Below are 6,954 nucleotides of genomic sequence, written 5' to 3'. Positions count from 1 at the left end.
GCAGGTGCATGCAGGGCAGGGCAGCTCCAAGGCATCCAAGACAGCATGGATGCTCTGGGGATGGCTGTAGGAAGGGGAGGACTCAGTGGGGAAGTGAGGGGTGCACAGGCAGGAAGGCGAGTTCCTCTGGGAACACCCATCCAAATCCCCTCGTTTGCTGTGAATTTCTGCTTGCACTGGGCTTTGTTCACAGGGCAGGGGGCTAGTGCCTCACCAGGACCCCCAGCCCATCCTCTTTGCTCCACTGCCAAGCTCCAGGCCCTGGGCAACAACGTGTCAGGACAGAGAGCCATGAGCAGTTCAGTAATGACCTCCCTTGTTGTTAATTGGAAAGCCAAATTAACTCAGTGACTCCACTCTCAATACCATGCTGTGTGGCTGCCGTCTCATGTCCTTAGGAAGAATTTCCCCTGGCAATGGCAATGGATATGGAGTTGGGTGCTCCTCACTCCCTCTCCACTCATCTTCTGTTGGAATTGTCTGACTCTGCCTAGGCAGCTGGTATCCTCTGGCAGGGGATGGGTGGGAAACTGAGGCACAGAAGTCAGGCTAGCCCCTCTGTCAAGACTGCTCACCTACCAAAAAAAGTTCTAATTCAAAGCCAGGATCTAGGAAGCCTCAGCACTATTTTTGCCCTCCAGCCCCTGTACTGGTTTCCAAAGGGCTCATCCATACACTGTGAGGGACCCACACCAAGGGCAAGCTGGCTCCTGAGCCTGTTCAGAGAGGGGCAGACCCAACTGTGGCAAGCCCATCTTGAAGATCCGTGGGTATACAAAAAAAAAATAAAATAAGGCTACATCATACATAGGCTGCATTCAGGCTCAGTTTCTTTGATTTATTTTCTTTTTTTATATGGAACCTGACCTGACTCTGGATTTCTGCTGTTCCTTTGCAGGTGGGTAAAACCATAGAGGGATTGTGATCAGTCTGGCTTTGGAATTAACCCCAGAGCTGAAAAGTCTGGGTCAGCAGTGCTTAGGGCTCCTCGACAGACAGTGCTAATGATGACACAGCATTGTGCTCAAGACTTGTTAAACGCCAGACTTTAACGAGATCGCCATGAATTCAAACCCACACAGCCCAATCACAGGGCCCATGTGTGGACCCAGACTTGCTCAGAAGTGCATCTGAGAACTTGTTGCGGCCACACAGGTCTCCAGGCTGCCAGCACTAGCACAGGTAAGACAAGGCACAGTGGGTACTTGGTGTTTGAAGCTACTGGTGTGTACTGGGCTCTGCTTGGGTAGGGATGCAGGCAGGGAAGGATGGCATGTTGCTTTGGGATGTCCTGTCCATCCCCAAGGCTCACCTTGCTGTTTAAACCTTCCCAAGGCACATTAAGTTCACCCTTAGCCATGCATGGCCCAAAATGGGCTGGATCCTGAAGGAGACATATGTCACCAAATCCAGCTGCCTTTTCTCTCCTGGAGATAAATCTCTCACTACAGCCCAGGCAACGGGGATAAAACAAACACAAATACTGAGCAGGGAAAGTTTGGCTGCTCAAACTTTTTGCCTGGAGCTTGCTGGAGCATCCTGGCAAAGCAAACACTCCTGCTAGTGTTTGTTCCAGTTTTCCTGTGTAGCCCCCTATTTTATTTAACAGGGTCCTGGCAAGTTTGTTCCGCCGCCCATCGGAGCAGCCCTGCGGGGCCAGGCTGGCTGCAGGAGAGAGATGTGGAGCCAGAAAGGCCTGACCCCACCCCAGCCCTTTTTGCTTCTTTCAGCAAGAAGTGTAACAGCATCACAATCCTTGGTGACATCGAGGGACTATTTGTCATCAGGAGAAATGCACTGGCAGGCAGCAGGGGGAGAGCCAAAGGCTACAGCAAAGCATGAGGCAGGCACGGCTCCAGCATCCCAGCACCACGTGCTGCTGGTGCTCAGGATCCTGCCTTTGCTGCCCTCATGGGCTTGGGCACATGTCAGGCAAGGCTGTGCCTGCACACAGTGCCACACACACGTCCCCCACCTCCATCAGGACACCACAGGTGAATCTGGCAGTCTGGCTGCTTGTCCTCAGCTGAGAGCAGGAGTTAAACCAGAGCTGTTGGACCCTGGGAATGCAGTGATGCAGCAAAGAGCTGGGCTGGCATTCTGTTTGGGACAGGCTTCTCTGTAGTACCAGCTCAGCTCTTCCTCTGTCTGCAGTGATGTCTTCCCAGCTTCACAGATGTTGCACTCATGGAGTGGGATTCCTCTCCTTCAACACACTGCAGTCAGGTGCTTGTTCAGGCAGCCCTGCCTTGCAATAAATTTGAAGCAAGGATTCAAAGCTGAAATAGCTCTTCTGAAATCCTCCCTAAACTATGGGAGTCAGGTCTGCTCAGGGATTTCCAGTCATACCCTGGACCAGCATCCCACTCCACCCACTGTTCTAAGGGATTACAAGGCTGAGGCAGCCAGGAAAACAGTTTCAAGATGGTCTTTCATGTCCCATGCACTCCAGGGACAGGGTTCAAGAAGCCATGATAAAAATTCAATGGAAAGGGGGTGGTTTGAAGTTTGGAGTGGGAGATAAGCAAGACCTGGATCCCAGGAGGGAGCCTGGCCACCATTCTTGGTCCTGCTCATCTCTAGTGCAGCCCCTTTGGGATGAGCTCTCTTCTCTGCTCTAAACCTGACAGCTGTCTTGCAGATCACTTAGCAACAAGCATGTGTGAAGGATTTGTCACATTACAGGTGTGCATCCAGGTCTAGGCATGAGGTCCAGTCACTTCTCCTGCTTGTTTCCTGGTATCACTCTCCTCCTGTTGTTTTTGAAGCAGTGTGGATGAGGACACTCACCAGCCTCTCTGTAATGTGCACACGTGTTCCTGTGCCTTCAGCAGCTTCTCCTGGGCTTTCCTCCTGCTCCACTTAATTAGGCATCGAGGGAGAGGGACAGTAACCAACAATTAGGTGAGCTGGAGAAGTGCCCTGGTTTTCTGGCCTTGCTGCTCTGAGCACCTTGGGAACCACTTTCCCCCGAGACAGGAGAAAGAGAGGGAGGGAGCCAAGGATCTCAGAAAGATGGAGCAAAGCAGCATCAGCTGGGAAGAGCAGGCAAATTGTGCAGGTATGATGGGATGAAGCAGGAGAGTCCCTGGGAAGGAGTGAGGCAATGGGTTTTGATCCTGGCTCTGAATCAGTGGGGCTGTGGGATTGTCTGTTGGGCATCTGGATGGAGGAATGCCCTCATGCAACATTTATTACACAGGAAGTGCTCAGGAGTGATAGGTCAGTGTGGCTGCCCAGAGTTGGCTCTGTGGTCTCTTGTCACTGGCATGGTCAGTTTATGTGGCTGTGATGTCCAGAAAACTGGCTCTCACCCCTGGAGCTTGTGAGGTTTGTCTATTCATAATTGTTCTGTGATCCCAGTGGCATCTCTGGGGAGGGATTACATCCTCTGCCGACTGAGTGCTTGGCCCAGTTGGAAACAGTTCCAAGCAGCCTCTGCCTCTCTTTCTGTTGCCAATTCAAGGCCTTGGAGCTAATCTCCAGTGTCGCCAAGAGATCAAGTCCTGGCTGTGCTGGTAATGGTGTGATCCTAAAACATTTCAGGAACAGAGAACTTGAGATGCTGAGCCAGATGCTAAGCTCCTGGAGAAAACAAAAGGGGATGGGGGATCTGACTGCATCCAGGTGAGTCTGTGATTCAGTGAAGGCTGTGTGAGTGATAGACAGAGGTGACACTGCCCCAAAGTACCCTGGAAATGCAATGGGAAGCAGCTGAAATGCAGCAGTCTAAGGCTAGGGAGCATCCAGCTGCTCTCCTTACTAGCTGGGAGCTACCCAAGAGGTGCTGCAGGAGCCCCACAGATGGGCTGCTGCAGGAGAAGAGAAGGATGCTTGGAGCCCTGGTACCTGCACCCCACTTGAAGTCTTAAGTGATCAGAGACTTTCTTGGTCCTGGTCTCTCTGAAAGGTTCAGTGTCAGCCTTGCCAAGTCCAGAGCTGTCTCTACATCTTACCAAGAAATTCCTGCCAAGATGTTATTTGGCCAAAGTCCTGGAGGCAGGATAAATCAGTCTGGATTTGCAAATACCAGGCATGTGTGCTCAGACACACCCCACCAAGAGCAGCCATTCCTTATCTGCATCCACCTCTGCCAATCCCCCTTTGCTCAAGGTTGTCTCAGCCCTTACTCCTGCTCCTGGCTCCGCTCCCTTAGCTTCAAATTCCATTAGGCTTCTGCAGCATCCTCTCAAGGCGCTTTTGAGAAGGGTTGTGCCCCGTTTCCACTCAACTGGGGAGCTCTGGCAAGTGACACAGCATTCAAGGAGTGCATGCAATAAAAATCACTCATTTGTCCCCATGGCAAATGGCCTGGCAGTGGCAAGAAACTGCTCTGCCATCCACAAATCACATGCAGCTCCTCATGGCCTGGCTCTACCTTCTCTTTCTCCTGAACTGGTCATGCATCCGCAGGTCCATATTCCCTCCAGCTGAGGTCACTGGATATGAGACTCCTATTCCTGCTGCTGTGGAGGGGAGAGTTACCAATTGCTGCTGTTGAGCTCTGCCTCGCAGGGAAACCCCTGCTGGGGTGAAAGATCCTGTACCTGCCTAATTTTTCCCTGGAAGTGCAATATGAGATGATCCACAGAACTGGTCCTGTGCCTGGCTATCACTGCTGGCACCTCTGACTCCACTCATCTGCTGGGCTGGGTCCCAACTGTCCGTGCGTGATGCCACCAGCAGATGAGTGACAAGGGGCACAGGTCCAGCCATGCAGAATGAGAGAGGGCTGGGGAAGGCTGGAGGAGAGGAGTCCATCCGGGTGAGACGCATCGATCGCCTGATATCTGATACATTATTCATAACCAACCTGAGCTGCAGCTCAGGAGAAAGTGGTGAGCACGCACTTCTCCTTGGGAAATATGCCCATGAGAGATGAAGAGCTCTGGGCTCCAGCTCATCAAACACCCTGCTAGGTAGTCACGACATACCAGCCTCCTTCTGGCTTTTTGTGCCCACATCCACTGGTGCTCGTGGCACTAAAGACTGGCCAGTGAGTCCCAGCACCCACTGTCACATTGTACCAGGGAGAGTTTCTATCCAGGATTGGTCTCTAAGGACAGAGCAGCTTTTCTTTTCTGGGACACCCCAGTCCTTGTCACAAACATATGTGACTCCACCTTGACCAGCAAGTTAAGGATGTTCTGCTCCCTAGCCTGGGCATGAGCACAACATTCAACAGCAAGGGGTGTGGGCCCCTGGTACTTCCCCAGGGTGACACAACGGTGACAGAGAGGAAGGCAGGGGCACACAATGAGTACATGGCTTCACTTCAGGTCTCATTCAGTGTAGAAGTCCCAGCTGGATGGGTGTAATCCCAGAGCTGATCACATCTGGAAGACTTTGGAGAGGACACTAAGGAAGGGACCTTCCTCCCAAAATGTCCAAGCAACCAATGCACCTGGAGAACCCATCTCTGGTCAGCTGAGGTTTCTCTGGGAACCTGATCCTGTTCCAGTGAGGTACAACATTCACATGGACTTCAGCCCAGTTGTCTGGGGGAGCCGTGGTCAGGGCAGCACAGAACAGTGGTGTGACAGCAGCATCACCTGTGGGACCTGCTCCCCACCACTGCAGGAATCCCTTGGGAAGCAGGGCAGTTGTGTGTTCCATGGGACAATCCACTCACTGTGGCACTTGGCGTGATGCCACCACACTGCAGAGGGACTGTGGCTGGGAAGAAAGCTGGGGTGGGGTGTGTCAGGCTGGCAGTGCTCTGGCATTTAGGCTAGGGAGGGCTTCTAAGGGGGAAAAATTAGGTTGTGAGGCATTAAGGACAGGCACACTCTACATTTTGAGAGTTGCCCTTGGAGATGCCTGGCCCTGGGTTTTACACCCTTCTGCCCACAGCAGCAGGCCATAAGGCAGGGGGCTCACACCCACCTCTCTAACTCCACGAACATCATCTGTGCTGTTGCTTCTCTTCCTGAACCCATTTCTTCCCCTTCTCTGCACTCGGAATGTGCTGCCTTGCCTCTCTGGAGGCTGCAAATAAACCAGCCAGGCCTGGGACACCGGCTTTCTCCCTGGAAATATCCCTGCTGTAATTCCCAGCAGATTGGAGGTCGGTTCCATATGGCTGTGGGCTCCCCGCTGCCCGGCTCACAGCCTGCCCAGCCCGGCTGCCTCGCCGCTTCTCCCCGGTGCAATATGGCACCGCAAAGCCCAGCGCCAGCACTCGGGGATTAGCTCGCTTTTTTCTCTTGTTGTTATTGCTTTATTAGCTAAACCTAACGAGGCAGCATTTGTGCTGGCCCTTGAGGGCAGGTGGCCAGGATTTATGACTGCAGCGCTGCCGAGTGACCTGGAGTAGAAACGGGCATTCAGTGTCGGGGAAAAGAGAGCAGCGCCCGCATCGCCGGGGGTGCCGGGAGGAGCGGGACAGCTGCGCTGCCCAGAGACTTTCGCCGGTGCCGTGTTTGCAGCGAGGGAGAGCGCCCGGCTCCGGGGGTATTCGCTGGCATCGCTCTCGCCGGAGCTGGCAAGGACGCTGTGCCATGCTGAGAGAGCACCCGCATTGCGAGAGGCACAGCTGGCACGGGCACGGCGCGGCTCTGAAGGGGCATTTCACTGCTCAGACGGCCGCTGAGCATGAAAAGGGCATTGTAGGGGAGCGTGTGTGGCTGGGGAGCAGCTGGCGTTGGCAAAGCATCGACGCGTCTTAAAGGGACACAAAGACCACCGCCTCCGTCCCCAAAGGGCATTTTGGAGCTGGAGGAGGGGTGGGGGAAAGGGCAGGAGATTGCTGTGGGGGCAGTGGGCATCACTTTGGGGCTGCGAGCACAAAGGGGACAGACACACAAGTCCTGGCTGTGATTTGGGGCAGATGGGTCCCTGCTCCAAGCACCCAGTGTGTGTGGCATCAACAGAGGAGTTGCTGTCCTGTGCCACTTCCCACCAGGTGCCATGGGGTGCTGCACGCCCGGAGTGGTGACCCCAGATCTGCCCAGA

General features: G+C 53.8%; 1 long non-coding RNA gene across 1 annotated transcript in view; it reads left to right on the top strand.

Annotated features, from left to right (window-relative positions):
• The window catches only part of LOC130256899 (uncharacterized), an 11,382-nt gene extending 4,685 nt beyond the window's left edge, over positions 1–6,697 (top strand). The window contains exons 2-3 of the long non-coding RNA XR_008841200.1: positions 899–1,182; positions 1,610–6,697. This is a non-coding gene — a long non-coding RNA (uncharacterized LOC130256899). The remainder of the gene's footprint in view (positions 1–898; positions 1,183–1,609) is intronic.
• Positions 6,698–6,954: the final 257 nt, after the last annotated feature.

This window comes from Oenanthe melanoleuca, chromosome 9 (assembly GCF_029582105.1).
Source record: "Oenanthe melanoleuca isolate GR-GAL-2019-014 chromosome 9, OMel1.0, whole genome shotgun sequence".
NCBI lineage: Eukaryota > Metazoa > Chordata > Aves > Passeriformes > Muscicapidae > Oenanthe > Oenanthe melanoleuca.
The sequence above is the reverse complement of the archived record's forward strand: the minus strand, read 5'-3'. Positions and strand labels throughout refer to the sequence as shown.